The sequence below is a fragment of the Rhinolophus ferrumequinum genome, chromosome 20, assembly GCF_004115265.2.
Source record: "Rhinolophus ferrumequinum isolate MPI-CBG mRhiFer1 chromosome 20, mRhiFer1_v1.p, whole genome shotgun sequence".
Lineage (NCBI taxonomy): Eukaryota > Metazoa > Chordata > Mammalia > Chiroptera > Rhinolophidae > Rhinolophus > Rhinolophus ferrumequinum.
In genome coordinates this window covers 33,532,228-33,549,884 of record NC_046303.1, presented here as the reverse complement: position 1 = coordinate 33,549,884, position 17,657 = coordinate 33,532,228, and the positions used below count along the sequence as shown (strand labels likewise).

Genomic DNA, 17,657 nt, shown 5'->3' with positions numbered 1-17,657 from the left:
TGATTTCAGTCGGAGCAGCTCAGAAACACTGGATTAAGAAGCATGTATTCAATCTCCTATTAGACCCACGGGCACGTCAGGGGTATTAAATCTGGATTTTGATGTGTGCTGTGTTCTACAAAGTGAAAGTTTCCAGCTTCAGGCAATGGACGCAAGCTTACAAACCAGGGGATTGTGAAACATGAGCATATTTGGTCTCCAGGGGAGAAGGAAGCATCCAATTTATGCAGAAATGCTCTTTTCCCAGCTAGCCAATGAGAGGCGAGGCTATGAGAGTGGGGCTTCCTATAGGGATCTCCGGACTGGAAGAATGGTGCTTAAAATTAAAGACAGGCTAAATTGCTAACAGCCCAACTTAAAAAGCAGCTGAAGAGAAAAAGCCAATTGTAGAAATGAAAAGGGAGTTTTCCAGTTTTAAGTTAAAGCTGACTACATTCAGCTTATTATTATAGTTTTTATTGTTTAAGTGGGGGAGAATTAATAATCTTTTATCCCTAATGCTAAGAAGATCCTATAAAAAAAAAACACAACTTACCCCATACGTGTATGTTTTATTACAGTCTTTACTCAATGATTCGAAAGATGTTATTCAATAGTAATATTATTTAAGGCCTCAAAATATTTTCAGGACACGAAGATTTACTTTGAGAAAAACTGGTCTGATGGCAAGGACTCATGTCTGTATCATGCTCATGCCTATGAGATATTTTGTGGATTTTAAAATGTTTGGGACGTATACATTGACCATCATTAACACAGTTGCCCTTTATGGCACGAAGAGAACACTGAATTCCCGGGGTGCTGAAAAGAATCGTGCAATTCTAATATTCAGAGTCTATGCACCCCTAACATGTGTTTAAGGTTAAGGGTTAAGACTTCTGGGGATGAAAATGAAAAACAACAAACACCAGAAAATGTAACCAGCATGCACAAAAGTCATTAAAATAAGTCTTATGAAAATCATTCAATAAAATATGACACAGAAATGGCCTTTGTGTTATCAGGCAGCTGTCTATAACATCAGAAAGTATGTGTATCCTGTAGCTAGAAGTCCGTTCCGAGAAGAATGATGCTATTTGAGGATAATGTTTTTCAGTTTTCCTTGACTAGTAATTGGGTATTAATAAGTGATTAATCTGAAGAGTGATTAAAATTTCAGCTTTGCAAAGAACGTTTGAGAGGAACCAAAACCACTGCTTCCACTGCAGACCAAACAACCTGATCCTTGCTATCTGCTGTAGAAGTCAGTGGCGATTAAGTAAATATCTTCAACTCGAATGCAGACACTGACTAGAAATAATGTTTTGAGAAGCTAAAAGAAACCCCAGAGCTTCACAGCACAGAAGATGTAATAACAACCCCTACAGCTCATGGTGGGTTTTCCTGATGCCTTACCTTGTACTTCACTAAGGATTTTATGAATTTTCTGTCATTTAAATCCTGTAATAACTTGTGAGGTAAGCACTGCCTTTTTTTTTTCTTAACCCATATTCTAGGTAAGAAACTGATGTTCAGAAAACGTTAATAACTCTAGTAAAGTCCCACAGCTAACCATGTGTCAGAGCTCGAGTTCAAACCCCAAAGACTGCAGGTATAACCACTGGACCTGAGAGCCATACATGCGGACAGATCACCACCACTGCAAAAGAAGCTCCTGGCAAACATATTTCACAGCTCTAACGGTTTGGTATACATTATAATTATTATTACTGGGGACTCCCAGGCTTATCAATCTTTCAAGAAGGGAGCTGTGTTCAGTGGGAGATTTTTCATTTTATTACTGAATTAAAACAGTAACATATGACTTCTAACTGAGGTCATGAAACTTCAATACTTTGTTTCTGCAATAGATTTATGAGTATTTATATATTACTTTTGCATTTTAAATGGAATCTAGAAGTAGCAAAGGGGATTATCCCTATCACAAATTTTCATGTTTTACGAACCAGTTGGGGACTATTTTATTTGCAGGCTATAAGATCTAGTCACTCCCAGTCTGGAAACCCCACTTGTATCCCAAGTTTTTAAGACATTGTTTTTTGTTTGTTTCCATAAATGAACATTGTCTTTAAAAAGAAAAAAAGAAAAGAAAAGAAAAAACTGTTGTGAAATCAAAGAAAATAATTGTTGCCATCTTTTATACAGTAATGGCATGTCACTTAAAAGACTTTTTCGGCTTAGACTTAGTTTTTGAAACAGCTTCTAAATAACTAAGGACATAACAGCTATCCATGAACTTTAATTATTGCAATGTAATTATTAGGAATAACCAGTTACAACTGAGCTTCTCCACACACAGTATAAAGTTAAAACTGTACAAATGAAGCCAAAATATGCACAGCTAAAAGGAATGTTACAGGGGGGCCGCTCTTAGTGAACAAAGCAAGCTCAGTTTGGCTCTTTTCCCCTTGCGCTACCACATCCGCACATCGTTAGTTGGAAAATTCCTGATATATGCTGTAATTTTTTTGTGTTTTTTTCCCCCCAGTACACTTGGGCCTTTAATGTCCAGATGCCATTTCCCCCCTTATCTGTCCCTGTTTGGTGCTCTGCCAGCTATGGTCAACAATTAATACAGCCAAAGAAAAAATACAGTACACTCCCTGGCAACTGGTACAGCTTTGCAGGAAATACCAAATAAAAACTTGATTATGTATTGTTTAACCATTTTGTTTGCCTGTAGGCCACCCCTTCGTCGGTGTAATTCAGACGAGCATGCTTCATCTGGACGGTCTGTGCGCTGTACCATTGTTCCCAGAGTCTGTCACGCACAATCAATGGCTTCAGCCTGTGGCCCTCTAAATGAAAGGAGCAGATTTGTGGCAGCTTTCCAGCCAGCATTCCTTTTAATTAGTCAACTTGTGGCCCAATGTTATAATAAATAAGTAACCTCTTAATATTCATGTAATTAATTATTTTTTTTTCCTCATTCAGTCATAAGCCTTTGCATGGGGGGAAATAAAAGCTTTTTTCCTATATGGGCTCTGGTTTATGAAATTAGCATGTTGCTGTTACAAAGAACATCGGAAACCATGTTTCAATGATTCTCCATGAGGACAGTTCCAGAAACCACATACTTAATATAAGTATACCCATACTTATATTTTAAGCATAGTAGTTTTTGCATTTAAAATAGTAACTGAAATCTTCCTTCTGCAAAATGAACAATCTCGCCATTTCAACGGGGTTGGGAAGTCTCTCTTGCATTTTAACTGATAAAACTAATAATTTACCATCGGAAGACAGCAGCTTACACTTGTTTAAGACCCCTCCTAAAGCACGGCTGGTATGAAAAGTGGCCAGCAGTTCTGAAAGTTCTCTGCTGTACATCTTGATGAAGCCAGTGATTAAAAGGCTGTTACTGTGAGCTATTAGACATGATGAACGCTTAACAACCTAAGTTGCTTCCTATGAATATTAATAACGCCCACTGACAACAGGAATAACTTGTAAAACTCAATATTTAAGTTCTTTCAACTATTTAAGTTTTTCATTTAAACCAAATTCTCCTCAAAGGCAGCAACAACAATGTTACTTCTGTGAGGTCCTCAGGGACAAAATACATGGTGGGGGAAACGCTGATATGTCTGCACTACCCCTTAGTTATCACTTCTCATGCAGTTTATGAGACATTACAACATCACTTCAATGACTCATTCATTCATACATACCCTAACGTGCCTACTACGTGACGAGCGTTGGATCCCAGCTATAAAGATGATAGGAAGATGACTGAAGACACGGTACCTACACTTAAAAGCTCACCGTTGAGAAGGGGAGGCAGACGTGTAACTACCAATTGCAAAAGCTCATGTGCCAGGGAGAGACATAATCTAAGGGCCTGGGTTCAAATCCTGACTCCTTGGTTATGAGCTGTACCACCTGGCTGAAATACGCGTACATTAGCTTCTCCATGCCTTTGTTTCATCTGCAAAACGGGGTATCATAGCAGTGCCTCCTTCACAGGACGATCGAGAATTGTATGATATAAGGTCCATAAAGTACTTTGCAGGTGCCTGGCTCCATCAGCAGATGTTGTATATAGACCAGCTCCTCAGGGGTAGGGCAGGGTGCAGAAGAGGGGCATACAGTCTTCGCGGCTTCAGCGAGCAGGCATGACTCGCACAGGGAAGAGCTTGAGCAGGAAGGCTGAGGAGCAGGAAGTTGCACGGACCCGATGACAATGACCTCGAGTGCCAGACGGCGGAGCCTGGACTTTATCCTGGGGGAAGGGGAGGCACTGCAGAGTTTAATGCAGGTGTTGTATGTCAGATTTGCATTTTAGAATGACTATCCTGGTAACAAGGGAGGCAGGGAACGCAATCCAGGTGCCCTGGCAGGAGGACCCAACGTCCTACAGCAGAGAGGAGATGAGATCTAGGGGGCATAATTTTAAATGCGACACAAGGGGGAGAGGAAAGGAATCTAGGACAAGTCCCAGGTTTCTGGCCTGGGTGACAGGGTGGATGGTCGACCTGAATGGAGACCCAGAAAGGGAACGACAGGCAGGCTTGCTGCTCGTGATGCTGCCCAGTTGGATCTGTAAATTCAAAGGATATGTGGCTCAAGGGAGAGGACGGAGCTGGACAGAATATGAGCTCTCCTCCTCCGGGATCACCTCCAGAAAGTAGGGGAGATTGCTGAGGGAGAGAGCACACGTAGGACAGACTGTAGGGGGAAGACAGAAGAAGGCAGTCACCAAAGAGGAATTAGGTCGTGAGGATGAAAAGCAGGAAACTATGGTGTCGCAGAAGCCAAGGTGGATGTCCACAAGAGATGAAGAAGAGAGAAGCAGACGTGTGTCAGTGGATGCTAAGCAAGATGAGGGCCTTAGAATATCTACTATAGTAACACGGTGGGACCAGAGGGCTGCCTGCACAAAACTGAGGGTTAACAGCACTCACGGTGAAGGTGACATCTGACACGAAGGAACGTGTGATGGAGTGGAGATAACGCAGTGTTAATCAACTGCATTTAAAACAGCTTAGTTCTGCAATTGGAAAAAAAAGACCACATGGACACCTTGCTGCGGTCTTTCCCATGGACTTGGAGGGTGTACGGGGCTGCAAGCAAGGGGCTCTGAAGCTTAAAACCCATTAGGCACAGTAAATCCACTGCTGCTCATAAATAGTCCCAGCTGAACTTAATTGAGTAATGAGTAATAACAGATTTTTAAAGAAAATCCTCTTTTTATACTGCATAATAACTCATGATACTACTACTCATTGCACACACATATTGCAAATCTCAGGATGGGCAAAAACAATTCAAACGATCTCATGAATTGTTATCGTATCACTTACAGCTAAGTAATTAAAGCACAAAATAAGTATTCTCAATTCTCTGGATAAAAATGTCATATTTTTATGACTGGAATGTGTCATGAAAAGAATGTGTGTTGTGTGTGTGTGTGTGTTTGTGTGTGTGTGTACGTATGCAGGTAACTACTATTTTCTTATCTCATTGATCTGGGAAGACGGATAAAGACTTAGCTAAAACAGAATTTCCGAGATTACGTAAGTTTCCCTCTTCAAGCTCTGAAACAGTATTACTTAAGTCATTGAAAAATTTTCTTGCTTGTGTCCTATTATGAATTGTCTTTTCCCCAGCTATTACACAACCCCCGTTCATCAATCTAACTCCTTTCCTGGCTTCTTCTCTACTATGGACTAGGCCCCTTATTCAAAGCCCTTAGACGCCTTCCTATTATACTTAAAAATGAATTCAACCCTTTCACTACGCACCCCTCAGGGCTGGACCCCGGACGACTTCCGGGATCTCAGTTGTGACGACCCTCCCTCTCATTCTCTCACACCTTATCCTCTCATCCTTTCATGGTGCTTCATAAGTACCACTTCATAAGTTATACCTGAAATTATACAACCCATTAATGTGTTTACTTATTTATTATACATCTTCCCCACAAGAATGAGGGGAGATTTTATCTGTTTCATCAACTTCTACACTTTCAAGCCAGTGCCTGGCCAGCAGGAATCGTACAGCAAAACTTGAAGAAATCACGTTACATGACAGCATGAGTCTAAATAAAAGGCCAAGGAGGTAAGTGCAAGGCTTTAATGATGCTATGCCTATTTGGGTGTTCAGAGTCCTCCTCCTTCCTCTGTTCTTTTTAATACTCTTTTCAATTCCATTCCCTTGCTTCCTTACTTCTCTTTGCCCCCACAGGTAACCATTATTCTAAGTCTGGTGTTTTTCATTGCCTGTTTCTAGTTTTATCACATAAATATACCAAAATAATTTAATATTTAGTATTGCTTGTTTCTGAAGTTTATAACTATTTCCTATACTTTATAACTTTCTTCGGTTTTTTTTTTTCATTCAATACCGTTTCTAAGATTCATCCTTGTTGTTGCCTAGAGCTGTAGTTCATTCATTTTCATTGCTGGATAGTTAGTTTTATTGTGACTATACCAGGGTTGATTTAATCATTCAGTTGTCTGGGAATATTTGGGTTGTTTCAGATTCTGCTTTTATAAACAATGGTGCTATGAATTTTCCTGAATATAACTCTTGCTGTGTAAGTGCAGATTTCTCCAAGGTATGTCTCTAGGCAAGAAATTGCAGGGTTTCATGGAATGAGCATGTTAAACTACATAGGTAATGTTAAATTATTTTCCTAAGTAGTGTACCATTTTATGTTCCGACAAGCAGAGGATCAAATATTTCTGTTTCTTGAAAAAGCACAGAGTTGGTATTAGAAAAAATTTAAAAAATGCAATCTAACATTCTCTATCTGTTAACTGGTGAGTTTTGTACATTTACATTTACTGTGATTGATGACTTATTCAGACGTATTTACCGTATTTATGTGCACACCATTCTTTCTTGCATCTCAGACATTCCTTTGAGGATTATTTTCCTTCTCTTTGAAGTATGTCCTTTAGAAGTTTCTTTAGTGAAAAGCTAGAGGTAAACTGTCTTGGTTTTTGTTTATCTGAAAATGTCTTTATCTTGTGAGTAAACTCTGTACTTAGAATTCTACACATACACATTAATAGTAATAAAACATCTGGAATAGTAGTGGTATTTCCATTACGATGTCCTATAGGCACCAAGAGAAGGAGAATATTACAAGTAGTTATTCCACCAAGCATCACTGGATTGCCTAGGTTTCTGGTCTACACTAAACATGCTTAACAAACACAAGTCATTGTCCGTGATTCAAGGAGCTTTGAGCAGCATTTAAAAAAAAGAAAGAAAAAAGGAAGTCACCTTAAGCTTAAGTAGAGAGTAAAAGGCTTCTTGTAAAGGCTGAGTTGGGTGGCTTAAGAAGTGCTGTGGGGGGCAGCCCATTAGCTCAGTTGGTTAGAGCACAGTGCTCTTGACAGCAAGGTTGCTGGTTCGATCCCCACATGATTACTGTGAGCTGCGCCCTCCACAACTAGATTGAAGCAACTGCTTGACTTGGAGCTGATGGGTTCTGGAGAAACACACTGAAATAAATAAAAAAAAGTTTAAAAAAAGTCAGGGGGAAAAAAAAAGTGCTGTGGGAGTTCAGAGCAAGAACTGTGTGAAGAGAGCTGGATCGTAGTCAGCTCATATTGCAGAAGCTCCTGATTTCCACACAATGCCGCTTATGTGGCCAAACCACACCTTTACCTTGAATCTAAGAAAAGCCAGAGTACATTTTCTTCAAAGACAGTATCTTGGTTTAATCTGAATACTGACTTGGGTGCTAGGTTGATAAGAGCAACACTAAGACAATTGTTCTTAAAAACTAAATTAGAGAGTAAGCAATTGTAGCAAATGCCACACGCAAATTCCCTGAATGGCAGACTGAATACGCCACTGAGTTATTGGCTTAGGTACCAACTCCTTTTGTGAATGGGGGGCATTCCTGCATGGCTTTGTAAAACAAAACAAGACAGCGCAGGTTATACAAGGGCTGGGCTGAAAGCCTCAGGAATTTCTTTCAACTAATTTTTTTGAAAGGTTAATAGCTGGAAGAGTTCTTATGTGACACATCTTAAGCAGACTATGGGAAAAAAGTGTATGTTATTTGTGATATTAATTCCTAATCCATGGTACAATGAGTCACTTATTGACCGGGGAAGAATCTAACTTATTGGAAAATCAAACTTTCTGAATATTAACTACTAAGCACCTACCCCCAAGCGAAAGTGGTAACTGGAGTACAAAATGGTTTAGTCCAGAAATAAGATTAAAAGGTCCATTTTGAGTAGAGCAAGGAAAGGAATTTACTTTTATAATTTAGGAATTATCACATTTCGGTCACCTACCCTCCTCTCTATGGAGATTAAATACAGAACATGTCTTTTCTGAAAAAATTTTTTTCTTATCTTTCCCGACTTGGTCCTATAGGTGGTAAAGAAAAGAAAAAAGGACAGTTATGAAGGTTTGTGTTATGGGGTCAAAACTCAAGTTTCTCTTCTCCCACTCTAACTCCTTGCCTGGCAGTTGAAAGTCAGCAGGAAGCAAAGACTGAAAAAACAGCACTGGGTTTCTGGGACCCAGAGATCTCACACTGAGTGATGGTGCTTGAAAGCCGGAAGTTTGTACGACCTGTGCAGTTCATTCACAATAACATGCTCACCCATTCTCAGTCTCATAGCGATAATTCTGCAGCTTTCTGGATTTGCATATTCAACTTCCTGTATGCAAAGACCAGGTACAGGTATTTGGGGAAAGAATTTTCCAAACGTTGGCAGTGTTTAAACAATAGTGACCGTGGAAAGAAGATTTCCTTAACATACTCATTTCAGGAATACTAGAAACATTCTCCCTTTTGACAAACACTTTAATAATGAAAAAGGAGAGAATGGTCTCCCTGAGATATTAGTAACCGAAACTAGACTAGTGGTCCTTAGGTGTCTGGTTATCAGTAGGAAAATGGTTTAATTGGTTATACTCATTTCTGCACCCGTCTTCGTCTTTAGGTGCAAAGATGAATATTACTACTACGTAACTGAATTATAGGACTTTACTGATATTTATTTTTTTCATGTGTTAACTTAGTTAATTCCTACAACAATTCTCTAAGGTAGGCATGGTTATTTTATCCATGTTAAACAAATAAAAAACCCAAAACACAGAGAAGCTAACGAATTTATTTAAGGTCACACAGCTTGTTAAATAGCAAGATAAACTTCAAATAAAAGGTGTGGGTCCAGAATCTACCCTCTTAACTAATGTGCTGTGCTGTAGTGCCTCTAATGAAGTAAGATTTTTTGAGGAAAATAAATTTCTTTGCTTATAGTTGAAAATGGTAGAAGAGAAAAAGGAATATTCTGGGAACTCCTGAGTCAATGTAAGGCTTCAAAAACAATGTTACCAAGAAGGAAGAGAGAAACAAGGGAAGAAATTCTAAAACAGGATCAATGGAGTCACTGTTTAAAGAAAAGAAAGGACGTATTCTCTTGGGAGGGTGTGAACTATTTATTCACCAATACCTGATGAGATATAGAACACACACACACACACACACACACACGCACACACACTAAACAAATGCAGTATCAGAAAGAATACCAGTCATATAATGTTTTAAATTCTGACGTCTTCCCAAACCTTTCCATCTTAACATCTGGACTCAAGAAAGTGACAGCGTTCTTTTAAGAGAAACGTCCATTATCAATTGTATGATATTTGGGGGCTGGAAAAGCACGCGGTGGTGATGGTGAAATTTTTATTTAGTTTTGTAAAAAACATCCTCAAACTCAACAGACTCTTACTGGAATTATATCCAATACCTAATTCCTAAACTTGTTATGGAATTATATCCAATACCTAATTCCTAAACTTGCTATTCCTTAGGAGCAGTGAGGGAAAAAAGGTGAATGTGAGCAGTTCCCGTAAAAGAACAACCTCACAAAGGGCTGAAAAAATATTCTACACCTTTATTGACATCTTTCTCTTAAACCCCATTTTGACATTCCAACTGTGAAAATTGAAAAACAAATCCACGTTACCATTAAAAAAAAAAAAATGAATGCAAGAGAACCAAGAGAACGCAAGAGAGAATCTGAGACCACACAAATTTGCCTATAATGAGTGTAGGTTACTTTTATAACGGATATAAACATCTTAAAAGTACATCATCATTACCAATTACTATTTAGTGCACATAATATACGGGATGCCGGGTTTCTTCTCTCAAGGTGCTTGTTGTCTAATGAAGAGAGTAAATTATGGTATTTTGTGGCTGTTGACATTACATATCCCTCATTAGGGTTTAGTCATATAATGACCACATGTGAGGTATATAATTTGCCAACTTTAGCAAAAGCTGGATTCTGGGGGTGAAAAAGGAGAAACAGAAGGACAGGTGGCTAGTTACATAGAACACAACCGTGTTACTGGGTTTTTAGGCCCAAGAAGCTAAAGCATCTGTCATGTGAGTCCTGAGGAAAAGACGTATTTTTAGAAAAAGGCTCTGTCTGTATATGAAAAAAAAAAGAAAGTCATTTTATGATAGATTCATCTTAATTACAATCGAGTAAACGTTAAACCATTTAGAACACTTCAGATTCACACAATTACTAGTGAGATATCTTATGCAGACTCTCGACAATCTATTTCATTTTGAATGGAAATGTTTATCATAAGATATTATTATATATATATTTATACAACTGGCAATAAAAATAGCAATGATTACATCAGTAATGACTGCTATGCCCTGAGAATGGATCCACATTATGACCAACAGCGCTGTAATACAAAGAGATTTATGACTATAGACACTTATTTGACTAAAAGGAATATTACTTTTTTATTTTCTTCTTTTTACCCCCATAAAGTTAATCTCATGTCAGACTGTGGCATGGATGTGTTTTCCCCACTTTTCTCTAGACCTACATTGAACTAGTTCCAGTTTCCACCCTCTCCCTTTTCTGCCTTCATTCAGCCTCTCATTATACACCAGATACTATTAGAGACAGATCAAAAGTACACAGAAGAACTGCCTGACTTTATTCTAGAGAGTCAGGCCAACTTCAGGGAGGAGGTGGCATTTGCACTTAGTCTTGAAGAATGAGTAGGAGTTGGTTCGGCTGAAAAGGGGAAAGACAATCTAAGCGGAGAGAAGAATGTCTAATGGCATGGAGGCACAAAATCTACTGGCATGTTGTTTCAAACAGGAGGAAAGAGGTCTGGAGAGGCAAGATGACAGGGCTGTGTGAATGGGTTTGAAGTGGATGGGAAAGCAGGAATGGAGAGAAAGGTTAAGAACAGACTGTTGCATTTCGGAGCTCACAGTATACAGACCTGTGGGCAATGGGAAATTTTCACTCCTCCTCCTACGTCTCCCTAAGCCCGTTGGTTTCTTTCCCACGGTTGGTCCATGCTACACAGCCCCTCCCACAGCTCCTCTCTATAAGCCAGTCTTGTCTTTCCAGGAAAAAGAAAATCTGCTTTTCTAACTAACCATACTCCTGATCTTTCATCTACTCTGGAAGAGTGGGATCTTATAGTCAAGTAAAGAAGTGTTCATGAATATATGTAAAGACCATCATTTTTGGAATTTATTTCATATACTTGATACTAGTAACTTTTCCCGCTCTGTAGAAAGTTTTAGTTGTAATTTTTCTAACCTGCTTTTTCTAAACTAGTAAAAGCTAGTTTTCTGGAACTAGGTTACAGACAGACTTTGGCCCATTTAACAAGGTCAGACTGTTTATTCTTGACAGAATTCTTTCCCACTGTAAAAAGGTACTTTTAAATGCCACATTCCAAGAGCAGTGCCAGTAAGCCACTGAAGCATATTTTCCCACAAGAACTGATACCATGTGCAGTCCCCACCTCACTGAAATCACCCAGTTACATAAGGTGCAGATAGTAGTCAACATCACTGTGAAATCTATTAACTGAAGTATGCCAGCAAGTATTCAGGAAACTTCCATACATTTCAAAGCATCGTAACCTTTAAAAATGAATTAACCGAAATAAAAGGGAAAGAAAGGGAAGGATAGCTTTAGAAAGAAAGAAAAAAAAGAATTTAAGACAGCGGAAGAATAGAAATCCTGTAACTTTATATTAGTATCCAAACCTAGAAGTAGTAGAGATTTTTCTCCCTTATTTTGGGGTTTTTATGGTTGAGTTGTTAAGTTTACAGCCCCACTTTTAGATTCTGCCAGGCTTCAAAATAAATACATGAGCAGCGCTAAAGTAAATTCTCCTACGCTTTCCCCTTCTTTCTTTTGGATGTTTCCCTGAGACTTGAAGGTAGATTATTCCTCTACAGCCAACTGTAAAGTTTAACATTCAAATTTATGAGGGATTTAAAAATCATCAGTATCCTTACAGATGTTGGGCGCAATGATGTCTCTGAGCCTGTGTTTTAATTCCTAGAGAAAAGGAAAGCAGAGCGCAGAAGCAACAAGGGGAGGCATTCCAAAGAGCATCATTTAGAAACAAACTTGGAATATTAGCAATAAAACAGGACAGAAAACCCAGCATTACAAAGCAATCATATAAAAGTTTGAGCTTAACTTTTAGAGAGACCTGGACAAATTAACAAAGACAGGTACCCAATCTTCTCAAGGATCCAAGTGAACTATAAGTAAGTAAAATGACTAAAAGAAATTACAACAGAGTCTCAACCTTTTCCTGTGACACACCAAGGATCACCAAAGATCTTAATTTTTCAAAAAACATACCATGCAGAAAATGTAAGTGCACAGGTTGGGGTGTGTGGAAGGTTTGTGACCTTGGGTAAAGAGGGATGAGGCACAATAATTATCAGCACGTTACGAATGGCTGTCCAGGCAGACATTCAAAGTGCAAATGTTACTCCCTCAGACCTCAAGTTACTATCAGGGAGCGACGCAGGCGATTGGGAAGATTAGCTACAAGTTGCGTCTAAAACAAATAAAAACCAACCAACCAACCAACCAACCAACTGTAGATGCTTATAATTATGACGCAATGGTCCCAGCAGCAACATGGAAAAGTCAGAGTTGGAAATTCATTCATTGATTCACTTGAAAGCATGGAGTTGGGAGAGGAAGTAAGTTCAAAGAGTAGTGAGAAATTAGATGGTGTTAGATAATGAGCAATACGAGGCTATGTGCATGGGAGTGATCTCTGGGTGGCAGTGCTAATGGGAATTCTACACTGCAAAAAAAGACTTTGCACGCCTAGCTACAGAGTTGGGAATGCATTCATTAGGCACCAGAGAATCACGAGGATTCATTTCATTAACACACCATGTACTGACAAGTGCCTACCATGTGCCAGGAAGGCACTGCGGGAAACACTAACATACCGCGTTTCCCCGAAAATAAGACCTAACCGGAAAATAAGCCGTAGCGTGATTTTTCAGGGCGCTCGTAATATAAAATAAGCCCTAATGCATCTTTTGGAGCAAAAATTAATATAAGCCTGGTCTTATTTTCGGGGAAATACGGTAGGGCTTATTATATATTACGAGCATCCTGAAAAGTCATGCTAGGGCTTATTTTCCGGGTAGGTCTTATTTTCGGGGAAACGTGGTAGTATAAGATTTGGATTGAGTGAATAAAAATGGGTATGTCCAATGTAACATGCCCAATGTCACAGAATTTCAATAACATATCTTGACTTAAGGACTTACACAATGAGACTATCAAATCCAAGCAAAATGAAGGTATTTCCACTTTTTCCTTCCTTCAAGGAAGTAGTGATATCTATAAAACCAAGAGGCTCACATATCCAAAGGATTCAAGAAGACATAAAAATCCAATTTATAGAAACATCGTTTTATATTCAATTCCAAGGACTGTGTCAGGTACTCCTGTGAATGAACATAACACAACACTCAAGTGAATTTAGAGGATATGGAGTTATCTCATTAAATACAGTTCATCAGGCTAGCCCTTGATCAAGCATGGAAAGCATATTCCCATAAGAATGTTCAATGTAAGAGGAAACAAAATTTTTTCCCCATTTTCTGTATCCCCGAGAAACCTTCTGCCTGCAAATCCTCCGCAAAGCATTTAGTGTTCTCAACATTAAGACAACGCTTGGTCTTTACACTGACACTTTGCCTCCAGCTTTTGAGATATCATCGATGGTATCATACAAGGAGTCTATATAATGGGATATAAAAACACCAGGCCCTGTCTATACCATATCTTGATAGGACATGTTGGCTGAACAGATCTATGGAGGAAGCAAAGAACATCCTGTCCTTTCTGAGTGAAACATCGTCCAGGCAGCAGCATTACAGTGAAACCGTTTTCGTCCAGAACTAATTAGCCACAGTAACCACTTATGGAGGAGCTAGAACTAGGTGAGTCAAATGAATGACTATCTTTTATACATAAGGAAAGCAGTCATTTGATTCACTTCACAAGTCTACTTGGTGCAATTAAGTACCCGCGCGTATGCACACACACCTCCAGTAGCTTTCTGTATCGTACAGCATACGGTATGTTTCTACACGGGAGACATTCTCACCGTGGTCCCCAGTGTTTGCTTCACTGAAGAGGCAGAGTTAACCTATCAGATGGTATCTCGAAATGTGTTTTATTACCGCCGAGAATGCGTAACGGAGGATCTGGATGGGTGTTCATGTTTGTTTTGGCTCTGGCATTTTCCATGTACCCAGCCCTGGGAATCCTGAAGCAAACGTGTCCTGTTCCCAGCTCTGTGCACTGCTCCATTGTGTTCCACTTCCCTCACTGGTGAAAGTGAAAACGAAACCGGCACAAACACCCCATTGTTAACTATGAAATATGTACTGGCAACTGGGAAGTTTTCACAAAACAGACCTGGTTGTGTCATGGCAAGGAGACGCTGAGCAGGGAGGGAGTTACAGGAGCCTTTCCGGCTTCAGAGGTGTGTCCTGCACTTTCCCTGAGGTGCTGAGACTACAGGGCTTTGGGTTTTTTCCATTATACTCGTGTAATGCTCTTGGTTTGATTTACTCAGTATGTACTGGCAGCATTTGCAGGCTTCTGTGGGAGCAAGTCGGCTGCCCAAGCCGAGGCACAAACCCTGCCAGCTCTCCATAGTAAATACAACATGCACGGAGAGGAAACAAGCATAAACAATTTATTTTCTCCTGTAAAAGATGACATTGTCCTCCGATCTCTGGTCCTGTTTCACTTTGTCAACTTGGTGGTGCCAACTGGGTGCTGTACAATGAGCTATTCCAAACACAGACACAGAAAATAAGCCCGGATTGTATGATGCACATATCCATGGGCCCTGTGTCCAGGTGAGTTCCGAGAGGAGGATGCTGGCCACTCTGTGAGCATCCCACATCCTGGCATGGGTGGGCAGGCCCGTGCCTTCCTTGATGCCCAGCCATTGAGGGTTCCTAAGTCACATGGCCTCATACAACGGTGTTCCTTTATAGAACTTATCTCTGTTTGTAACTGTACACTTCTTGGTATGACTATTTGATTAAGATCTGTCTCCCCATTTTGATTATATGTTCTATGAGAGCAAAGACCTTGTTAATTTCTGTCCACAGTCACCTCTCAGATTCATTGACAGTGCCTGGCATGTGGGAAGCGATCAGTAATTATTTGTTAACTGAATGCCCCAACTCCATTTTATTAATTGTCTCCCTTAGGCTTATCAAAAAGGTTCTGAATCTGCATGGTTGTTTTAGTGTTTTTTAAATGCTACCAACCCTGGGGTTGGAGGAGGAAACTATGTATTGCTAGAGGCATAAGAAAGGAATGCAAGCAATTCAATTTTTGTAATATTTGTGGTATTAAATAAATGAATACTCTTAAATAAGGCAACTTTGGGAATCTTATCAATTCCATACGAGCATAAGGAAAATCTCCAAGTGAATTTTTGTGCTTTGTAGAGCTGCCTGCTCATGTTTACTATTTACTTGTTGTCTTTTGTTGATTTCTACAGAGTGGAAAATGTTTTCACAACGCTTATGTCTTTTAATAGGGAAGATGATACGGAACAAGAAGACCTTTGGAATGTAATTCACTGAGAATTTTATTAAGTAACTAAAAAGAAGGGAATATTCTCACTGTTGCATTATGGTACAAAGAGGAATTTTTCTCTAAACTGTGTGTGTTAGGCAAAATGCTAATTTTATCTTTTGTTTAGTGATTATAGAAAGGCCCTCCAAATACACTGAAAAGTTGCTGTACTACTATTCACTATAGAGCAGAAATTGTTTTAAGGCAGACACATCCTGGCCTGCATCCCAGCATGTTAAGTTACTGAGACACCAAAAGGAACGACCTCATTTTAAGGTGTAGACTTCTTTTTATCCACGGGCGGCTTTATGTTGACCGTCCTAGGGAGTGAGTGGCTCTAATTGCCTGGGGGTTGGCAATCACATCAGGATACAGAAATGTCAACACTGGCACTGCTCTGACTGGCCTCCAGGTGGTCTCACGTACAGTGAGGACAGCACGATGTGTGTACTGCCACCATCTTGCACTAGTGATTTTAAAGAGGACGTAGGAGTGAATAGTCCAGAGAACACTTGATTTTTCCTAAGCAATGATATATTTACAAAACAATCAGGTGTGCTCAAGTGTGGCAGAAGAAGTTTCATTTGGAGGTCTGCATAAAAAATTAGTTAACCACGAGGCACTAAACTCATGCCTCAGGGTTATCCAGCTGTGTCAAAATGTGGCATGCGCTAGTTTGTTGTTTTTTAAATTACAATGTCAGCAAGACTAAACATATATATTAAAAAATGGGCTGTTGAACATTTGTGGAACCTCTGGATATATTTCGTAGACCCAGAGAATCCCAAAGAACATAGTTTGATATGTTCTGAAGTACTGGAGCCTACGGTGGGGACAAGAGCAGAAGAGTGTGTGTGGGGGTGTGTGTGTGGATTCTCCAAGCCATTTACAATCTAGTTGGTGAATTCAGAGTGAACCTGGTCACAAATTGCCTGCCAAGTCTCAGTTTCCCCACTTTCAAAATGAGGTGGTTAATAAGGAGGGCCCCAAACTCCAAACCCAATGGCAACATTATCACCCTACATGCTGCATGGTTCAGTTTAGAAAAAAAAAATAATAAAAAGATTTTACATCGTACGCAGAGAAGACTATTTTCTCCCTGAGCTGCTATTCACAGCGCTTCACGATGGTCAGCGTCATCATCGCGTGGCTGGTGATGGTCCAGGCTCTGCTCTGAGACTCGCCCGGTCAGATCCGGGGGTGCCATCAGGAGTGACCGAAACTGCTGGCTGAGTGCTTGGTCTCTGTTTCCCTTTTGTCTTCACAGATAAAAATGAGTTGCACCATACACCATATTCGACATGGGAAGTACTTAGAAATGGTGACTTTAGAATGACTCTAAATAGAATTTTAGCTAGTCTTATGCTTGCTCTATTGAATAAGCCTATATTCTTGAAACATTTCTGCCACAGAGGTTATATAATCACGAGACATGATGTTGTCGTTATCACTTACATGTAATGCAAGGGACCTCCCTGTAACCTGTTCTCTTTGGTGTTCCACAAAACTGTAATTTTTCAACTGCAGGTCACAAAAGTTAATTTTCATGGTTTCAGAGAAACTCTTCTGATACAAATTACCTAAGTCAGGTGCTAAGTATAATGGCCCCTGCTTCTCTTCCCATCCCCAGCTCTTTGCGTCCTATGGGGCCTCAGAGGCTCACAAGCAGACACTCTAGTCCGAAGATCCACACTCTGCCTGCAAGCTGCTGCCCCTTATGCTTGAGGCGAACGCACAGCTAGC

The 17,657-nt window shown here is 39.8% G+C and overlaps 1 protein-coding gene across 8 annotated transcripts in view; it reads right to left on the bottom strand.

Moving 5' to 3' along the window:
• CDK6 (cyclin dependent kinase 6) overlaps positions 1 to 17,657 on the bottom strand; it is a 226,415-nt gene that overhangs the window by 91,536 nt on the left and 117,222 nt on the right. The window lies entirely within an intron of this gene.